Genomic DNA, 22,526 nt, shown 5'->3' with positions numbered 1-22,526 from the left:
AAAACCAAGAAACTACCAATATAAAGAAAACTGAAAAGATGCATGACAAGTAAATGCAGTATCTGATCCTCAAACTGGATCCTGTACTAGAGGGGGAAAATGCTATGAACAATCTTGTTGGATCAACTGGACGATGAGAACAAGTGGTGGACTGGACAGAGGTATAAAATCAATGACAGCTCCCTTGTGGGTTGGAGAATGTCCCTGTTCTTCTCCAACTCACTGAAGTGCTAGGTGAATGAGGGCCTCATGTGAGCCACTTACTCTCAAATGGAAAAATATATCATGTAAAAAGAAAGCAAGAGATAAAGAAAAAGTAGCAAACAGTTAACAGTAGACAATAATATTTCATCTTTTCTGTGACTTTAAAATTATTTCTAAACAAAAAAATGTTTAAAAATCTAAAACCTCTACTTCCAATCATTTGTCCTATATAAATACTTGCCAAAGTATAGTATATGTGAAATATAGTTTACAGAAACATGTTCTAATTGTAAAAAGTCAGAAACAGAAACAATCCCAATGTCAATGAATGGTAAATAGACTAAATGTATTATCAATGTAGCATTATTCCACATGACTGTCTAAAAGGAAAGAACTGTCTATATGTACTGATACAGAATGGTTTCCAAAAATACCTTCTTTTGTGAAGAAGAAAAAAAAAAAAAAACCCAACAAAATGAAACCAGGATACAGGAAGAATGGGTTTATCCCTAGCAACAAAAGCAATAAAAAAACTCAAGAAGCCTAGGAACGTCTTGATTTAGTTAGGAAAGAATTTAAGCCTGTTCCCTACATTTATTTATGGAGCTAGTTATTTGTATTTGTAAATGCAATCAATTTTCTTTCTTACAACATTGATACTATGAACTTTTCTAATGAAAAAAATTAAAACAATCTTGGATGCCAATCACTCCTATGGTTAACTCTATATACTTCTTTTAACAAACTTTTAAAAATTCAATTATAAAATATATACCAAAAAGCATACACAGCATGAACGTACAGCTCAAAGAATTTTTACAAATTTAACATATTCATCTAACTACCATTCTGATCAAGAAATAGAAAGACTCCAGAAGTCAGCCTCATACACCATCCCATCAGCTAAACTCCCTCCCTAAAGGACTTCTCATACATTAATTTTGCCTGTTTTTGAACTCTTATGTGTCTGAACTCTTTTCTTCAACATAATATTTTAGCCCATGTTGTTGTAAACAGCAACAGTTTACTGCTATAAAGTATTTCATTGAAAATGTGACAATGTATTTATCCATTCTTCTATTAAGGGACCCTTTAGGTTGTTTCCTATTTGGAGTTGTTATGAATTGTACTGTGAACATTCTTAGACACGTCTTTTGGTGAATATAAGCACACATTTCTGTTGGGTATACACTGAGCGGTAGATTTACTGGGTCAGAGGCATGATGAGTATTAGAGCTTTAATATAATACTGGACTACCAACTTTCCAAAGTATCAATTTACAGTTTCACCATGAGTGTTTAGACTTCTAGTTGCTCTACATCCTTGCTAACACTTGATATTTTCAAGTTTTTTTTAACTGTATTTGTTTTAAAATGCTAGCTCTTCTGGTCCGCATGTCGTGGCAATTCACTGTGGTTTTATTTGATGACTGTGTTGAGCTCCTCTAGAAGCTTTTTTAAACCTTCCACATTTAAATCTACAATTCCCCTGGAATTTTTTTTGTCTATGATATGAGATAGAGTCAAAATTAGGTTTTTTAAAAATATGGATAGGCAATTGACCTAGGAACAACAGTGTGGTGATTGCTGGGGAGAAGGGAATATAAAGGGATTACAAGGCAATGGGGAAAAAAAATAATCAAAATTAAAAAAAAGATTTTTCTTTCCCCATTGCTGTATAATGCCATCTTAATCATAAATTGTGTGGGTATAAATGTATACACAAATACATACACTTTTATTTATTTATTTATTTATTTATTTATTTATTTTGGGGTCTGTTTCTGGTCTCCATGTGATTCCATTGATCTGTTTATTCTATACTGCATATCCAATTGTATAAATCCTGCAATTCTGTTTTCCTTCAATATTATTCTAACCATTTGTATTTCCATATAAATTTCAAATCTGCTCCTGTAATGGTTTTGGACATCTTTCATTACATTTAGTCTTAGGTACTGACATTTTTTTGATGCTATTATATCATCTTAAAATTTTATTTTCTGGTTATTACTGTTATACAGAAATACAGTTTTTTCATTTTGACCTGGTATCTAGGAATACTACTAAATTTACTTTTTAAAAATTCTTACTTTTAATTAATATATAAAGTCAAATACATACTTTTTGGTGTAAAGTTCTCCATAACGCCAAAAAATTCCCTATGCCACTCCTTTGTATCAACACCTTCTCCCTACCCTCCAACCCTGGCAAGCACTGACCTGTTTCTCCATACCTATACTCTGCCTTTCTAGAATATGACTTAAGTTGAATCACACAGTGCACAACCATTTGAGAGTGTCTTCCTTCACCCAAGATAATGTTTTAGGACTCATCTGTGTTGTTGTATGCACCAACAGTTTGTGGAGACGTACCACAGTTTGTTTATTCATTCACCACTGTGGGACATTTGAGTTTTCTAGTTTTTGGTGACTTTACAGAAAGTTGCATAAGCATTTGAGTACAGGTTTCTGTGTGAACATAAGTTTCCACTATTCTTAAGTAAACACCTAGGAGGAGTTGGACTGATGAGTCATGTGGTAAGTGCACATTTACATTTATGAGATTGCCAGACAGTTTTCCAAAGTAGTTGTACCATTGTGCATTCCCACCAGCAACATGTGTAAGTTTCATTTTCTCTGCATCCTCACCAGATCTTGGTATCATATTTGGGAAGTCCCTAGTTTTGTTTGTTAGGAGTTATTTGTCATAAATAGATATTAGATTTTAAGAAATGTTTTGTCTGAATTCAGTGCGATAGCCATATGGTTTTTCTACTTTTTTACAGTTGTTTTTACAATGAATTATGTTAATTGATTTTTGAACACTATCAAAGTATTTTTATACATATATGCCCTATTTAATTAGAAAAACTTATTTACTTATTATTATACAAATTATGGTCAAATCTTAAGTTACTCCAATAATAATTAAGAAGGTACATGAATAAATGAAGTCTAATGATATTCTAAAAGCTACCATGTATAGCCAGAATTCTATGATCCCTTCAGTCACAGTTCCTAACAAATGTTTCCCCACCAATTACAAAGCAGATCAGAGAACTGGTGACCAAATCACAGTCCTAGAAAGTTTAATATATGGAATTTGGAGCATCCAAAAGGAAAACGAACTTCTATTACAAATAATGATTGATGTTATAATAGTAACATTATATACTTTTAGAAACCACAAATGAAATTAAAGTGTTGAAATAAGTTCTAGTTCCTATGCAACATAAATAAAAGGATAAATAATGAAAATATCTGATTGTTTTATGTATTATATATTTCTGAAATGCTATCACATGGAGAGGAATCTTAACACCCTTTTGAGAACGATGACAGTAATGAATACTGGCCTGTAGTTATCAACCACACGTTAGCTTTATCTTTTCATTCTACCAATGTTCTGGTGGTTGTGTTTTTTCACAATTAAATTACAAATCTATGATCAGAGGGATGGTGATGAGAAATCCCCTCAGGGCCTAGATAATCTTTTACAATGAAACTGTCATAATGTTACCAAACATTTCAATCCTTGACTTGACTGTACAATCTAGGTTAAGAGTGACGTAGGGTAGCCCTGAACATTATGGTGGCTTCGCCCAATATGGCTCTCTAAAAGTTGCCTTAGTCCTCTGTGTGATCTCCCCTGTTCACACACCCAACTATATTTAGTATTTTGGCAAAAGTATCTAGTATTTGGTAATGGTCCATCAAGACTTGGCAGTAGGCCAGAAAGCAATGTAGATGCCACAGACAGTCAAACACAAAGACAATACATGACTAGATGTATTGGGTTCTCTTGCAAAAACTACCAATAACTCATTTTCTGAGTCACCATGCACATTCCTCACCCATTCCTATTTGGTTTACCATATTTTGCTTGTTTACCTTTACCTCATAGGGCACTGTTAGCATTAGAGCATTTTAAGTCATAGCACCATATGGCGTAACATTAGACTCCATGTAACTAGGTAACTAAGCTCCCTAAAGATTGGTTACCTGTCAAGATTATATCTGTAAGATGCAAAAAAAATTAAAATATCCAATACATGAAACCTAACAGTAATACTAAGCATATCATAGCAGAGCCCACAGGGCCCTTCAATCTCAATCACCACAATTATACTTCTTTCCTCTAATTGTGGCAGCAGGTATCACTGTGAAAGTCACGGACAAGGATTGAACAGATCAGTTGGGTAATGGTTTTTTTGTCAATTACAGTTGACATTCAATATTATTTTATAGTAGTGTCAGGTATACAGCACAGTGATTAGACATTTACATAATTTATGAAGTGATGTCCCCCTAGTAACTCCAGCACCCACCTGGCACAATACACAGTTACAATACTATTTACTATAGTATATGCCCTGTGCTGCACTTTATTTACCCGTGACTATTTTGTAACTACCTATTTGTACTTTTCCCCCTTACCAATCCTTCTCCTTTCTGGCAATGATCAGTCTGTGCTCTGTATCTATGAGTTTGTTTCAGGGTGATGTTTCTTTAAAGCTGACATTTAATATAAAAATATAGCTGATTTTACAGAAATAAAAATACCCTGAATTTGAACTGATTTTTCTGTTTGCTCTATGTATTTAAAACAACAAATACAATCTCCAGTGAACTTTGGCTTCTATTTCCTCATGACTGTAAGGTTTACGAAAAAACAACTGCTGTTATATCTACAGGGCAAAGTGCAAGCTCTACCTCTCCATCACATACCCACTGAAGGACTGTATAGAGCAGCAGTTAAAGAATTAACATTTCAGCTCAGGATTTGCAGTGATACCAAGAGAAAAATGAGTAAGATAAAAAGTTAGAAAACCAAAGGTCCAAGAGCTTTGGTGGAGTGCTTCTTATTCTCCATGCGAAGATTTCTCAGTCTAGGGGACAGGTATCACCAAAATTCCAAAGAAATTTTAGATGCTAGAGGTTAGTAAAAGTACTCTAAAAACTCAGAATTTTTGAGTTGGAAGGTACCTTGGTTACCATCTTGTCCACCACCCTGGTTTTATAGGTAATGACAAGGAGGAGAAGGAGGAAGAGGAGAATGAATCTGAGGCCTCAAACCCTCTTTGTTTTTAAAAAATAATTTTAAATTTATTTTTATTTTATTTTTCCCCCACTGCCATTTATCTCCTTTATGCCCCGCCCCCAGCAGTCACCACTCTGCTGTCCGTGCCCACGAGTCCCTTTTCCTTTTTACTTGATCCCTCCACCTCCGAACCCCTCCACCCAGAGCTGTCCTCTGCTGTCTATCTGAGTCTGTTTCTATTTTGCTTGTCAGTTCAGTTTGTTCATTAGAGTCCACATATGAGCGAAATCATATGGTACTTGTTTTTCTCTTACTGCCTTATTTCACTTAGCATAATGTTTTCCAGGTTCATCCATGATGTCACAAAGAGCAAAATTTTCTTCTTTTTTACTGCTGAGTAGTATTCCATTGCATAAACGTCCCATAGTTGTTTTATCCTCTTTGGAGTAAAGTTCTCAACTAAGCAAGCTGCACTGGTAATGTGGGGATGGGAGGGGCTCCTCTGCGGTTTGTATATCCACTCACTCCACTTTTAACCCCTGCACTCTATCACACCTGATCTGCGACAAGTCCTAAGATGCCATTCATATTTTAAAAAGAAAATGGCATCTTACAACTCAACAAAAAAAAAAATTCAATTTTTAAAAAATGGAAAAAGGGCTTAAATAGACATTTCTCCAGAGATGATACACAAATTACTAACCAAGTATAAAAAAAGACGTTCATAATCACTAATCATCAGAGAAGTGCAAATCAAAACCACAACAGGGTATCACCGCATACCTGTTAGAATGGCTATTATTAGGAGCAAACAAACAAAATACAACCTAGAAAGTAACAAATGTTGGCAATGATGTGGAGAAATTAGAACCTTTGTGCTCTTTTGCTGGGATTATAAAATGGTGCAACTGCTATGCAAAATGGTATGGCGGTTCCTTACCATATGATCCAGTTATTCCACTTCTGGGTGTATACCCAAAAGAACTGGAAGCAGGGTATCCAAGAGATATATGTACATCCAAGTCCACAGCAGCATTATCCACAACAGCCAAAAGCAATTCAAATGTCCATCGACAGATCAATAAATAAAATGTGATCATATATACAATGATAATACATTATGCAGCTTGCTTAAAAATTCCTGTCACATGACACAGCATGCATGAACCTTGAGGATATTATACTAAGTAAAATACATCACAAAACGACACTTAATGCAGTTCCACTTACATAAGGTAGCTAAAACAGTCAAAATCATAGAAACAATGTAGAATGGTGGTTAACAGGGTTGGGGGGAAAGAGAAAAGGGGATTTGTTATTGATGAAAAGTTCGAAAAATTTGTTTCACAACAATGTGAATATAGCTAATACTACTAAATAAACTGTACACTTCAAAATGATTAAAATGTTTTTACCACAATAAAAAAAAACTAAAAAGGAAAGAAAATGGCAATAGATCTATTACTTTTTCTTGCTGTGTCCCTCTCAACCTTTTATACTCTACAAGGAGCCAAGAGCTGCTTGAGGACACTGTCTTCCTTCTCCCAAACTGCCCTGCAGAAGCAGCCAGCTAGCACAGTGCCTGCTCTTGGAGTAAGCAAGGCCCAAGTCTGCAATCACAGAAGAGAGGCGAAATGGCCAGGAGAGCACTTTGGTTGGACTGACTGCTGCTTCTAACTGTGACTTTCTCAGCCTACAAGAGTAGAGAACGGTGTGCTAGACCCCCAGTCTAAGACCTCTGAGGGTAAAGAATAAGGAGGCTGTTAGGGTAACTTGTTTAAGCCAATAAAGAGATGCTGGCAACAATAAACTCCTTGATGACTAAGGTGGCATGCTTTACTCTTTGCCTCCCTTCTAATACTCACTCTTAGAAGTCACTCAGTAAATACTTGTTCATGCTGATTCCAATGACATGCTGATGACCACTGGCAAAAAGAATGAATCTTTGGTCCAGAAAAAAACAAACTAGACACAGTAACCAAAGCGCTTATTTTAAGAAATGAATTAAGGTCATTCTTTAACAAAAGTCTCTACTGATTTCACAATACTTTTTAAATAAAATGACTTTTTCCTAGCAAATGGATACCATACTGCCCAACACTTGCTACTTGGAAATCCCCCTCCATCCTCCCCGCCCCCTGCCGCCAATACTGTATCTCTTTAAACTAGTATCATGTTAATTATATTCTATAATGAGATAGCCACTGGCAGCATGTAAGATTCTGCATCACAGGTCATTCACTGGCCAGAAAAAACCACCTGGGTCTTTCAGTTGGGACTATAGAGAAGCAAAGATGGGGTTTTCCGCTGTACATAATTTTTATTGTTGGCTATAAAATCAAGAAGCTATAAAATGAAGCTTCCTGAATATTTACATTAGCAAGGCTCTTAGTCATTCACATAATGAAAAACGAAAACAAATGTTTTAGTTACATGCTTAAAAAGGTTTCAGTAGAAGGAAAGTTTCTAACTGATACTTGGATATTCTTAGGTAATAAAATTAGACACTTGCCTGTAAGCTGTTTAAAGCAACTGTTAAATACATATACATCCATGCATTTTGTTCTTAAAAATACACCCCAAATTGCACATACTTTTGGCCCCTAAGTGCCATAGTTAATAATGTTTATCTCCAGGATCTCCCAATACTGACAAAGTACAAACAAATAAAATGCAGTGGGATCCTTCTATAAGATTATTGTTAAAAAGAAGGTTAACACTTTTAGGTTAATGTTTTAACAACCTCTTTTATAAGTAGTGTAATTGCTTTGTAATTTGTTAAAATGGAAATATGACTTTCAATTCACTGTATACCAGAATTCACATAATCTTGACAGAATTCTACATGAGGAACCAGATTACTGCTGTCTCTGTAACACAAATAGAATCCCATTTTAAAGCACTTGAAACATCAAAGGTTCTGCCTCATTCAAGTAAAGTTTAGTTGCTACAGTGCATGAAGGGAATCATATTCCTTTAGTTGTCCTTTAATTTTATTTAAGGCAAATATGCAGTGTGAACACTACTAACAAATAAGAACAAATGCCAAAAGGGGATGTTCTGCCAAGTTTTTAACAATAGTGCTTAAAATGCCTCCTCTGTTGGGACAGGGGACATTTTCTCAGAACACTGTATAATACTAAGGGTTTTGCAAATATATACATACATGTATATGATCCCCACTAAAACAAAATGCAATTAGTTTTCATTTTCAATGGAAATTTGGGGCAGAATGTGAGAAAACTGAATGGACACTCCTGAGAAAGAGTTTGTTCTCTGTCAGGCAAGCACAGGAGGAAGGATTGCTTGATCTGTGTCCTGCCTCCTTCTAGCCTTGAAAAAGGGATGTGATACCTAAAGCTGAGCCAAAATCTATTTCTAGCTTTACCTTTCTATACCAGCGATTTTCAACCTTCTTCATCCCATGGCACCCATACACTAATGACTAAACTTCTACAGCAAAAAATATATGACCAAAAATAGGCATAATTTTGATTCATTCACATTGGACAGCTATTGTTATGTTGGCCACTGTCATTTTCTTATTTGATAATTTAAGGGAAAAGAGGTTAGTGCCCCTGACTAAATAGTCAGGTATTGAATGTTTTGAAAATCCCTGTAGCACACCAGTTGAAAATCACTGTTCTATACCATCAAGATCTTTACTGAAGATACTGAAGCTGTCACGATGGCCAAAAAACAAGTCCTTAGTGCGCCCTCGCTTGATGCCTGTGTTGGTGGCCAGAGCTGTTTCATGCCTGGGGCACATAAAAAATAAAATTAAAATTAAAAATTTTTAAACAGATGACTAAAAAACACCATTTTCATATCGTCTCTCTAATCCTGTATACTTTTTTTAATTAAAAAAGTTAGTAAAATGTAAAATGGTCAAAAGACAAGGAAAAAAAGTGTTTTAGAACTGGAAGTCACCTCAGAGATTTTATGTAACACAATATTCCTATTTCAGAGTTGAGAAAACTGAGACCTTATTGTCTCTAAATTAGCTCTACAATTAATTGGGTTATAAGTCTGCATAACCTCCCACCAAAAGAAAGAAAATGGATGTGGCCTTGTTTGTGGGGAACACTTAAAACAGTCTCCAGACTAAAAAAATGTTTTAACAAATTACTTAATACCTTTTGTGCTTCCTTTTTTGCGTATCTGTGACAGACACACAATCAACCAGCTACCCAATAGACATTTCTTCCCCTTTAACTTGCAAGCTGAATACCAGTTTTTCCTGGGCAACAAGCAATGGAAGCCCAGGAAATGATACATGATGCCCATGACACCAACCATGGAAACCCCGTTCCACTTAGCCACACACTCACTTCCCAAGTCTCTACTGTGAGTCGAGGGTGGGGGGGGGGGGGGGGGGTGTCTTGTGAAACAGTTCAGGTAAATGATACTGAAGAGAAAACTGAATGGACACTCCTGAGAAAGAGTTTGTTCTCTGTCAGGCAAGCACAGGAGGAAGGATTGCTTGATCTGTGTCCTGCCTCCTTCTAGCCTTGAAAAAGGGATGTGATACCTAAAGCTGAGGCAGAAGTGAACACTCGAAAGCAGAATCAAAGATGGGAGAAAACCTGGGGACATGGCTGAGCAGCTGGGCCAACCATGAAACCGCCTACCTCTAAACTTCTCTGAACTGCACAAAAAAGTACATCATAGTTTAAGCCTCTGCTGGTAGCTTTCTGTGAACTACAGCTGAAAGCAGTCCTGAATTTAAAAAAAATTTTTTTTCCTGTGGCATGCTATGATTTTCCTGCCCAATCTCATTGCCATTACACACATACATTCTTTATATTACATGCAACTAAAAAATGTCAGGATTACATTTCTCCTGCATAGTTGACAGAGACCAGTTTGATTACAGTTTTGTATCTCAACTAGATGACCTTATTAACATAAATGTCATCAGCAGAGAAACTGTTAGGGAAAAAACATAATTTAGATCATGTTTGTTTTTGATTATTGACTTTGATCATTGCTTCTGCCATCTCAAATCGTTTTTGGAATTAAGTACCACATAAACAACAAACTGATGAATGATACATCTTTTTTAACTAAACTCTTCTGTCTCCTTTGTCTGTCAGTAAAAAATAAAGTGTTAAAATTTCATCTTGAATTTATAGCCCCAATCCTGGCCCAGTCGATATTTTCATAATACTGATGCTTATAACCAAAGCTTCGAGATTTACCAGCACTACAACAAACTCATGGCATTGTTGTTTTTTCCCATTGGTTAAAATAACAGAATTTGAATATTGCTAAGACGTTAAAAGTCAGACTATCCAGTGCTGTTACTTAAATAGTTTTTTTAACCACATTTTGATGGAAATATTTCAAACGATGTTCATCTCAATGACTCTTGCTTCACCCACCCCTGTTCTTCCCTGGGCCCCGCTCTTCCTGCGCAGTGCACAGGAGAGCCCCGTTCACCCCAGGCTTCCTCTCTGCCCTCAGTGCTTACCTCCACCCTCCGTCCACAGCCCCTCTGCCTACAGCTGTTCCCCTCATCATTAGCGTCTACTCCATTTCCCCCCGTTTCTCAATTTCTTCTTTCCAACCTCATGTGTCTCCTGTCATCCTTCAGCTTCCACAAAGAAAAAGATCAACAGCCTCCTTAGCTGGAAGGAACAAACTGCCATGAGCATCCATTCTCCCCTCCAGTATGGTAGCATCTCTCCCATTTTCCTTCCAGGAAAAAATGGTTGAGTAATCTTGACATAAATGAGTATGAACACTGTATTTTGTACACATGTGGGCTCAGTGCTTTTTTAGTTCAAAAAGAAAAACACAGGGAAAGCAAAAGCTCATTGTTTAAGTTGTAGTAAAGGGCTTTTGCCACCCCTCCCGTTTTCCCTTTACCCCACCACTCACTGACAATACACGACCTTCCACTGGCGTGGCCTCTGGGTCACACGGCTCTGCCCACAGACTAGCATATTCCCCTCTTTCTTGTAAATTACTCAGTTAAAATGGAAACAACACTGTACTGATATAGATGTCCATGTGAGACTACTCTAAAAATGTATTAGGATACCGCACTAGTTTATATCATCATTTTCCAAGTACGATCCAGAGGTCTCTGAGACCCTTTCAGGAGATTCACAGTGTCAAAATTATATTTAGTAAAACAAAGATGTTATTTCCCTTTTTCGCTCTCATTATCCCCTGAGTGTACAGCAGTGAACCCAGACGACACATGGTGAGTGATGATCGCAGCTAATGAAACTTATGCTTGTAAACTCTTCTGTTTCTTAGAATTTTCTAAGGTAGCAAATTTAAGGTATAAACATGCATGTTTTAAAGAAATTAACTCAGTGTGTTCTCATTACTTCTATTTCCTAGCATAGCAATCTTTGACACTACCTGCTATAATCTTTATTCTCCTTATCATCAAATGAATTCACTGAAAGATAAAGAAATTGAATGTTTTAAACACTGACATGATGAGCTCCTGAAAAGCAAAAGACTATTTTCAAATCAGAACTGAAGACGCTGCAGACACTTCACACAGGGTAAATGATCAGACTGCACTGGTTGAAGCAGCGCACACAATGGCTGAGAAACTAATAAAGCTTTGTATGGTTGACACTGCTGAATGTCTGCTGGATGGAAAGTCAGTATGACAAATCAAAGCAATGCCACTTACCAATGATGCAGTATCTCATCAAATAAAATATTTTACTGCTAACATGAACGACAAGTTAATATTTCGCCTCAAGGATACAACTTTCGCTTTGTAAGTGGACAAATCCATGGATGTGGATGGACTTACTGTTTTGTTTTTATTATCCCAGTATCCACACCAACTAACCATCGAAAAAGGTTTTCTTTTATGTGAAAGCTTGGCAACAAACACAAGTACTGCTGAATTACTCAAAGTATTAAATAACTTTGAATCTCATGATTTATGCTGAAACAATCATGTTGGTATCTGCTCTGGTGATACAAAAGCAACATATAAAATGCTAGCTCTTTAGCATGAATCAAGGCAGGGTAACAAAACTGTACCAGTAATAATTATATTCTTCACTGTCTATCAATTATTTTTAAAAAGCCAGTTTCACTTAACAATGTTTGATAAAATAAGCTATTAATTTTATTAAATCTCACTCTTGAGAACTTGTTCTTTTTAACATTCTGTGTGATAAAATGTGAAATACACACAAAAATTCCTTCTGCTACATACCTAATGCAATAGCTGCTTAAGAAATACACATATGCAATTGAGCTGTGAGCTAAACTACATACTTCTTTCATAGTATATACCATTTTTGCTTAAGAGAATGACTGACAGACAACTTAATAGTTTATTCATACTCGGGCATTTGGCAAATATTTTCTCTAAAATGAATAAAGTGAGCCTGATGCTTCAAAGAAAAAGTAACAATATTTGCTACCAATGATAAAATTTGAACTTTTGAGAAAAAAATAGATTTATGGAAAATGAACTCAACAAATATCTTGACTGCTTTCCAATTCTTAAAGACTTTTTTGATGAGATTAATGGTCATATTAATTTGTGATTTGTATAAGCAAAGATATCAACATGTGAAAAATCTGCAAACTCAGTAAACCTTTTTTTTTCAAATGACCAGTATATGCTGTTATAAAATCACACACACAAAGGTCCATTCAAAGTGCAAGATGAACCAATAGATTTTTAATCTGAAAGAGCACAAATATTCACTGATATGGTTTCAGAGTTGACACTGCAACTAACCTTTAGAATCTACCACTTTTTGAGTTTTGATGTAACAGAAAATACTCAAAATTACATGAGAAGATATTGAAATACTTCATCTACCCTTTTCAGCTATGTATCTGTGTACAGCTGGGTTTTCTTTATATATTTCAAACAAACATATCACAAACAACAGAATTGAATATAAAAGCAGTACTGAAAAATCCACCTTCTATTAAGCAATATATTAAAGAGAATGGCAAAACATAAAACATCACACTTCTCACTGTATTTTTTTGTTTTGAAATACATTTTTCATAAAAGTATGTTACCTAAGTTAACCTTTAATGAATTTATGATTTTTAAATGAACATTTCAAACATTTCTCAGTTTTAATTTCTAACGTGCTCTATATTGTAGACATAATCCACATAAACAAAACATCTTTGGGGTCCTCAATAATTTTTAAAGCACCAAAATTTTTGAAAACGGTAGGTTAAAAAAGAGCACTTATAAAAATGTATGTTTAAGAGAATGGGCACCTGAAAATGAATCAGAAGATCTTGGCTCTGCTCTAGCACTGCTTCTTACTGGCTCTGAGATTTGGATCAATCACTTAGTCTCTCCAAGGCCTTAGATTTCTCATCTGTAAGATGGATAACTCATGTCTTGTTCTGAGGATGGAAGACAAAACATGAAAAAGCAACTTATAAACTACAGGTATATTACTACAAGGTCTCAGAGAGTTTTAAACATTTCTAATGACTGTATTTTTACAAAATTCTCCCTTCTTAAAAATTTATTACTAAAAGCAGAATATTAAAAATGTAAAGTGAAGATTTTTGATTAGCCAATTAGCTCAAATGTCCATTCACATAAAGTTACTGCATTAAATTTCTTCCCCTACAGTTATAATTTGGTAATGCATAGTTTAACTGTATCAGCGTAAATAGTATATATACTATACTAGTGTGTGTGTGTGTGTGTGTGTGTGTGTGTGTGTGTGTATGGGGATATAGTATAGTATATCCCCCTCCCAGCTGATAACCCTCCAAACGATCTCCCCATCTATGATTCTGTCCCTGTTCTCATCTGCTTAGCTTTAGATTCAGTTGTTAAAAGTTGTGAATTTGTTGCCTTTTTCATGTTCATGGTTTTTATATTCTTTTTCTCAAGTAAGTCCCTTTAACATTTCCTGTAACTAATTATGACTATTTCCAAATATACATGAAGTACAGAAAATAGTAACAAACCAATGTACCTATTACCCAGCTTTAACAATAATAAAAAATTTGCCAATACTCTTTGTGCTTATGCTGTAGTTTTTAAAATAAATATTAGTCATGATTTTAAGTATATTTTGTTGATTATATTACAGTTGTCCCAATTTTTCCCCCCTTGCCCCCCTCTGCCTGATAACCTCCTTCCCTCCAGCAATCCTTCCCCCTTGTCATGTTCATGTTCATGGGTCATGAGTGTAAGTTCTTTGGCTTCTCCATTTCCTATGCTATTATTAACTTCCCCCTATCAATTTTGTTCCTACCAAATATGCTTCTTAATCCCTGCACCATTCCCCCATTCTCCCCATCCCCCTCCCAGCTGATAACCCTCCAAATGATCTCCCCATCTATGATTCTGTCCGTTCTCATTTACTTAGTTTGTTTTAGATTCAGCTGTTAAAAGTTGTGAATTTGTTGCCTTTTTCATGTTCATGGTTTTTATATTCTTTTTCTCAAGTAAGTCCCTTTAACATTTCCTGTAACAATGGCTTGGTGGTGGTGAACTCCTTTAGTTTCCCCTTGTCTCGGAAGCACTTATCTCCTCTTCAATTCTAAATGATAGTTTTGCTGGACAGAGTAATCTGGGTGGTAGGTTCTTGCTTTTCATCACTTGGAATGCTTTTTGCCGGTCTCTTTTTGCCTGCAAGGTTTCTTTTGAGAAATCAGCAGATAGTCGTATGGGAACTCCTTTGGAGCTAACTTTCTGCTTTTCCCTTACTGCTTTTAAGATTCTGTTTTTGCCCTAGCTGGTGTGCCTCAATGGACTGAGTGCCAGCCAGCGAACTGGTGGGGTTGCCAGTTCAATTCCCAGGCAGGGCACATGCCTGGGTTGCAGGCCAGCCAGGTAATGTGAGCCTATTACTGGAACCCCGGGCTGTGCGGCCTGGCTTGAGGCTGGGATCACTCACTCCCAAGGTATCCCTCCAGCCCAGCCCGCCACCACCGCTGCCTTCCTGCGCCACACCACATCCTCTCTGCCTGGCTCGGCGGCTCCATCCCGCCTACCCTTCTGGATGAATGTCTTCTTTGAATCCTTGGTTGTTGGACTTCCATACACCTTGATTTTCTGATGGTTCCAGGTGTAATTAGATTTGAAATCTGGTTGTAAGTTTTTCTATGGTTGCACAAGGAGGCTAAGTGTGTCTACCTATGCCTCCATTTTACCTATAAATACTTCTATGTGTACCTTTAACGTATGAGGATTTTTTTAACATTAACACAATTCCATTAATATAGATTGAAAAAAACTTTTATGGTTATAATTCTTAAATACCACCTAATACACACTCCATGTTCTAATTTCCTGATTGTCTCCCCCAAAAAAGTCTGTTAGTTTTTATCATCAAAGCATGATTCTTACCAATTCATTTTCAAGGAAAACAAGATTTTTAGTATAAGCTAGGAAGAAGAAATAAAACCATGAGCAGTTTACAAATCAAAGTGAAGAACTATCTTCTTCCCCTCCCCCAACCAAACAACAAACAAACAAAAAAAGAAACCCACTACAAAATAGGGCAGACTTGTGACACTTCAGTATTCTGAGAAGTAACAAGAAGAGGACACAGCTCAGCTGCTCAGGAAGAGAAGCTGATAGGAAACAACCACCTGACATTTCAAAAAAAATGAGGTCAGGTCAGTCACAAGGTCAGGCAAGCTGGAGGTCAGGGTCCAGGTTTAAGAGTGAGCATGCTGTGCAAACAAGTCAGGTACATGCTCAAGGCTGGAAGGCAACCAACCCCCTTCAGATTGCAACTCAAACCTTAAAAATCAGGGCTTTAAGCTAGACGTGTAATAGAGCCACGATCAAAAGAAACAGTTGTGAAAATTAATTCAATTTATTCGGTACACATACATCTAAAACCAACTCTACCAGGTAATATCCTAGAATAGCTGTTTGGGCTTATTAATTTATACAGTGCAAACAATAAGTAGCATATACTTCTCTACATAGGTCTTTCCCCATTAATTTCAAGGGGAATAATAAAGATTTTTAATATTAATTACCTTGCCATATACCATTACAATTTATAGTGCATCTTTTTTCTGAAAATCAGTTTGCCCCACTTCTCACCCTGAAACACTTCTCAGACACTGAAACAAATCTGAGTTTTACTGTCCTTCCCTAATATTTTTGAAGCATACATGTCACATTAGCTTTTATCACGTACACCATAGACTCCCAGCATTCCTATCTATAATCCTTCTCTAAATGGAGTATTTAGTTTAGAAGAAAATCAAGAGAATGCTGAAGTATCCCTACCTCCTCTAAGAACTTCCTTTTCCATATGCTTACCCAAGTGCATCAGAAAGCACTGTATATGAAAATTGGTTACGTGTGTATAGAAAAATTGTCCAAAGATTTGGTTCTATAGATACACACACTTAATATAAATCCTTTACCTCAATTTCACCTACAATTTTTTTTATCTTTAAAATCACAGAAAGAGTAGAGAAGGGGAGGGACCATATTTCTCCAAGAATGCTTGAGAAGTACTTCATCAATGTGTCCAAAAACAAGAAATAGTCATCGAGAAATTTTTAGCAGACACTGAAAAGGACATCATCTCAACAACAAAGCAGGGCCGTCGGATACCTGCAGTAAGAATCCAGACTTCCCCATTTCAGAACTGGCACTTTGCTCCAGGCTTGTCCTATTTATAGAGAGTAAAAACCCCAAGTTTAAGACAGTATTTCCAGTGAGACCACTAACTCCCCTACAAATCTTTAAGGAGACATAATTAAGCACACAGAACACAACATACTCCAAATTTACTTTTTTTATTCCCATACCATATGGACAAGACCCAGAGACCTTTTAATGTGTTTTACCCATCTGGTAATAAAGCCAAATAGCTTACACACACTGCCTATACACCTTTTGTTTCCCGTGCAATCATACAAGGTACCATCAAAACAAACTGTCCTTAGCTTTACTTTATAGCACTATTGTGACATTGTTCCTAATGGAGACTCTAAGTATAAAGCCCAATACATCACAACTGTAAGTAAATTGTAAACAGTGATATTAACCTCACTGTAAAAACAAGTTTAGCAAATGGCAGCAAAAAGAAAAAAGTAGATAAATTGTTAATGAGGAGTTAAAAAACTCAAAGCTTATATGCTTCAATCTAAAAAACATTTTGTAGGTTTCTTTTTTAAAAATTGTTTAAAGATGAAGTTAATGTGTAGACTTCTTTTCAAACTGGTTTGGACTGCAAATAAATATTGTTATATTATTAACATTATTACATCAGAGGCAAAATAGGTTATTCACAGAATAACTGGGACTGTAACTGGCCTTCTATAATTTCCCGACCCTGCTCATTACTATCTTCACAAAACATCACCACTTGACATCACATTTTCCAAGTAATGTTTACTTGATCATTGTCTTTCAATCTTCTCCCACTAGAACGCAAGTTCCGTAAGGGTAAAGAATTTGTTATTTTCCACTCTATGCCCAGTTCCTAGAACAGCGTCTGGCACATAATACGGAATCCAAATAAATCTGCTGAATGAAGAGATGGATGAATGGCCTCCTTCTTTGACCTTCCCTACTTCCTTTCGTCCATACACATGTTGATGAGCCTTTAAAGCCAGGGTCAAATTCCATTATCTCTATGAAGATTACCTCACCTAATCCTTCCATCTCCTTCTCCTTTGTACCACGAATTTGGCACTTCCCTGCTGTCCGATCATTGTTTTATCTTTGCATAAGTACATACCTCCTTTAAAATACTAATAATCCCGTCCTTATTAAAGGCATGGACCCAGGTCCCCAACTTTTGGTATCCACCTCAGTACAGTAAATAGTATACCAATAATAAGTGTTTTTGCTTGACTGACTTATATCCGTAGTTAATTTAGGAATAAATTAATAGTGTCAACTTTTTATAACCTATCCCTTCCTTTCCAATTATTCAATTGAAACTGTTGTGGGTCCCCCTCTATTTTAAATGTTTGGCAATTTCAAGTTTTACACGTTCATATAATTATAACTTATGCTCATAATTTACTTTATCCATCCTCCCTCCCCCCAAATTAAAATTTTTATGTAATAAAAGAATCTTGTGACTTTTTGGTGATACCTATCTAACCTCAATCAAGAAAGAGGTGAAGTTTCATTACCCTCTTCTTATTGCTGAGGGGTAGGAGGGTATTTTTTCCCCTTTATGCCTTTTTCCTTTCATGCCAAGATGTATCCCATTTCCTTCTTTATTGACCATACCCCTGGCAAGCTTTCATTATTCCTTTGTATCTGTCTTTGGTAATCTGCCGTATATACTTCTTTTTGAGCCACTCCTGTTTCATCCTGTTCAATCATTTATTTGATTACATTTCACACTCCTTTTCTTAGTCTATGTATGAGAATGGCATCTTCATAAGGCCTGAACCTGCTTCTTTAAATCTGGCAACATTTTATGAACCTCATCCCTTCATATGGCCAACTCTTGATCATCTGGGCTAATGAAATGTACAAAAATATCAAATTACCTACAACACAAGAAAATCAAGAAGAAAATAACTTCTGGCTTTGGAATATATCATATGTGGCTTTGGACAAGACTTAATTTCTTAATTATGTTTTTACTTAAGCCCACATTAGTAACATTTTCTTTTTTGATGGTGGATATCTGTTTTGGTTTTAAATTTTGATGTAGTTAATTTTTTAAAAGAGCCCATCAAGCATCAACTGTGATTTTTTTTTTCTATGAAGCTCTTTTAACTAGTTTTTTCCCAATCTGTCATAAAATCTGGTTTCTGTTTCTCCTGATTTATTTTCTCCCTTTTCTTGGGATTTTGATCCAAATCAGCTTTCCTATATTAATTTACTTCAATTTAAAGTACTATTTTCTTGAGAATGCAAAGCATTTAAAAAATACATTAAACGTCCAGGGAAAACTTTAGTCCAAATAACACAGGATAGAAAACTCCACTTTTTTAAAAGATATTCCAGGAAAAATTGGATTTCTAGGATAAATTATGCTGGTAATTCCAGCAAATTACTTTTAGTAGGATATTATGGTTGGTTGAAAAACATGAATACTGGACAGCTATATAAATCAGCTTCATCAGTACATAATCCCACAAACCAAAAGCTCTATGGAATTCAATTCCCATTAGAGACATATACAGAGAATATCGTCAAAACAAACTCACACATCAACCCCAGCCCTTCTGATCTCAGCCTGAACTCTGTACCCACCTCAGACCTCCTCTCTGCTTCACTTCCACAAAGAAGTTTTCATTGTATAAGAAAAAGGAGTAGGTTAACAGGATCTTCTCTTTTACCCCCTTTTCAGTTACTGACCTTAAGCTTTTGGCCAACGAGACCCCTAATCCTCAATTTTACTCGACTATTTTCACTTTACAGATCCTCAATTATCTTACATCTGAATGTAGGTTTATAGTACTTGTGACAACTTTTTTCATACACTTGTCACACACTACTGGCAGAACTGAAAATAAACTCATTTTTAATTTTTCCTCCATGTGGAACCTTCTAAATACTAATTATTTTACCTAAAAACCAACTTTTGAGCTGGTGTAATGTAGCCCAAATTTTTACCTAAGATGTTAAATATTAACCACCCCCTCCAATTTTTTTTAACAGCAGTCTTCCACATAGCCCTAAAACTCAGTAAGTTCCACAACTTTATTTTTTTTTAAAGTTTTTTTCACAGTTGCCTAGTCACATTTTGACTGAAATACCTACATAGAGCCTTGAGTTCTTAGCTTTTCAATTTACTTCTCCAGGTTGCTGCCCTCACCAGAGAACTCCACCAATCTCAATTAATTAATTACGGTCTCCTAAGCTGTGTGCCCACCAATATACATGACTCTCAAGGAAAAGTAAATAATTAAAAAGTAACTCAACTGGTAAGAATTCTTTTCTTTTAAAAATTTACCTTTAAAAATCTCTATTCTTGATGAAGTTCAAAACAGTACAATCCTTTAAAGAAACAGATGTCACCTATGTGCACTCTCAATCAGCCCCATTAAATGAGTAGCATAAGGAGGCATTTTTCTGACAGTCTTAAGTTCCCCAAATAGTAGTCATAAGGTCTTCCGTGGATGGTAAATTTCTCACACACACACATATACACTCACTCACTCACTCACTCCAAAGAAAGAAAAGAAATATACCTGTTCATTTTCTAAACAGGTTTGATAGGTTTGGTTCATTTTTAAGAGCAGAGTGTTTACTTACAGTCTTTTAAAGCAGAAGTGGCAGCCAGAGCACTGGGTAAATAAAAACTTGAGAGTTTTTAAAACCCTGCATCTTAACTCACTTCCCCTTCGTTCAAGGGGGACGGCACAGCAAACCCCACGGCAAATGAGATTATGCAACAGGTTTTTCCTCCCCACTTTACTCATCACAGGCTGGTTGGAGGTGTGCTTTCTCCGAACAATTTGAGACACCCAGGACTTTATGATCTTTGCAACCAGCGTTTAATAATCTTGTTTAGAATTTTGCAGTATCCATTCATTTTAAGATCCACTTATATTTTCTCAAGGTAATTACCGATGTATGTGTGTGTTTTAGGAAGTAAACCCCAGTTTTGCCTAAATATTTTCCTTCCTGGTGTTTTATTACATGAAATCACACTTGATAAACAGATTCTCGGTTGTCTACCCGGGCTTTTTAAAAATTATTTCTCACGTTTTATCACTAGTGTGAATAAAGAAGTCAATGGCGCACCGGTCCCCCAACATCATGACTCCGGCCCCAAGTATGAAAAACTGAATTGTTGGTAGGTTAGTTTGGTTTAAAAAAGCACCGCCGTCACCACCTAGGTGGCCTCGCTGCTTACACCAAAGGCGAATTTGGGATAATAGGAACAGTCAGGCCGGGGCCCCATTTGGCAGGCGTGTTGTGTAACAGACGCGCCTGGAACTGAGCAGCTTCGCCCGCGCTAGCACCGCGGCTACCCGCGGTGGCTGCTGCTTGCGGCGGGACCCGGCCGCCTGGCCCGCAAGGACCGAGTCCCCGCGCCCAGCCGCCCGCCCCCTTACCGCTCGGCCCGGCCCCCAGCCAGGCCTACACCCCCGCTTCAAACGCTCGTGTGGCTACGGGCCGCGGTGGCCCCCACCCTCCCTTCCGAAAAGGTGGCCCGGACGCCCAGGAAGGCAGAGCCGGCGGGGCAAGAGCGCGGCGCCCGGCACCCGGAGTAGGGGCGAGCCGCGGAGCGTCCATGCTACCGGCGCGGTCGGGCGCCCCGAGCCCCGCACCCTCCCGCCCGCACAGTCCGCGCGGCCGGTCCGAGGCCACTTACTTTTGGGGCCGCCGACCTCCCGACTCCCTGTGGGGGAAACGAAGGTTGTCACGGCGTCACCCCTCGGTCCCCCCTCGCCTCCCGGACTTTCGAGGCGCCGCTGCGGAGCCGGGAGGGCGGCTGCGCTCCCGCTCGCGTCCGTCCCGTCGCGCTCTCCTCGTCTTCTTTTCACTATATTATCTTCTCCTTCTGAGGGGTGGGCGGGGGAGGGAGGCTTAGGAAGAAAGGAGACGTTTGCAAATTTTCTTCACTCCCCCCACCCCCAGTCAGCCTTGAAAAAACAATGTTGAAAGGGGTGAAGAAGTTGGGGAGGTGAAGGTGGGGGGCCGCGTGGAGAACGTGAAAAGGGGAGGGAGGGTGATAATAATCGTTTAAAAACTGACTAAAGCCCCCCCAAACAGTGATACACAGAAAAAGGGGGAAAGGCGGGGGGGTGGAGTGGGGGGTTGGGGGAAAAAGAGAAAGAGTCGCTGGTCAGGAAACTTCAAGCGCGGATGAGGTCATTGGTTTAAAAATAAAGAGATGGCGTCACTTGAAACCAATCCCAGTGAATGAACTCAGCGGAGCCCGGGGGAAAGGAGGAGACAGGCGAGGGCAGGGCGGTGGGCGCCGGGCGGGGCCGCGCGCCCTCCCGCCCATCCCGCGGCTGCCTGAGCCCGGAGCGCTGCTCCTCGCCCCGTTCCGGCAACGCGGGGAGGGGTCGGGTCACGTTCCGTTCCCGAGTTCGGCGACTCCGAGGCAGGTTTCGCTGGCGCCGCTGGGAGGAGCCGGGGCTGCCCGAGGAGGCGGCCGCGCGGCCTCCTCCTTCCGCCCCCAAGCTCCCGGCCCCCGACCCCTCCCCGCCCGGTCCTCGCCCCGGCCGCGCGCCTTCAGCGCTGCGCCCCAACAGGTATTGAAGGGTTTCCCCTGCATCAAGACCCAGAGCCTTTTCCTCCTCCTTGGGCTGTTTCCAGCGGCCTCACCAGCTTGAAGAAACACAAACAATGATTTGAGAGAATTACAGTCACTTTTTTAAAAAGTCTGACGAAT

The 22,526-nt window shown here is 38.0% G+C and overlaps 1 protein-coding gene across 1 annotated transcript in view; it reads right to left on the bottom strand.

Moving 5' to 3' along the window:
- The window catches only part of DUSP16 (dual specificity phosphatase 16), a 72,990-nt gene extending 50,936 nt beyond the window's left edge, over positions 1-22,054 (bottom strand). Inside the window, exons 1-3 of the mRNA XM_054591415.1 lie at positions 21,498-22,054; positions 16,814-16,871; positions 13,483-13,614 (exon numbers count right to left, since the gene is read on the bottom strand). The gene's annotated coding sequence lies outside the window, so the exon portion shown is untranslated. The remainder of the gene's footprint in view (positions 1-13,482; positions 13,615-16,813; positions 16,872-21,497) is intronic.
- Positions 22,055-22,526: the final 472 nt, after the last annotated feature.

This window comes from Pteronotus mesoamericanus, unplaced genomic scaffold, assembly GCF_021234165.1.
Source record: "Pteronotus mesoamericanus isolate MK-2021 breed Mesoamerican mustached bat unplaced genomic scaffold, CSHL_Meso_final scaffold_21, whole genome shotgun sequence".
Taxonomy (NCBI): Eukaryota; Metazoa; Chordata; class Mammalia; order Chiroptera; family Mormoopidae; genus Pteronotus; species Pteronotus mesoamericanus.
Note: the sequence above shows the minus strand (reverse complement) of the source record. Positions and strands in the feature narration are given on the sequence as shown.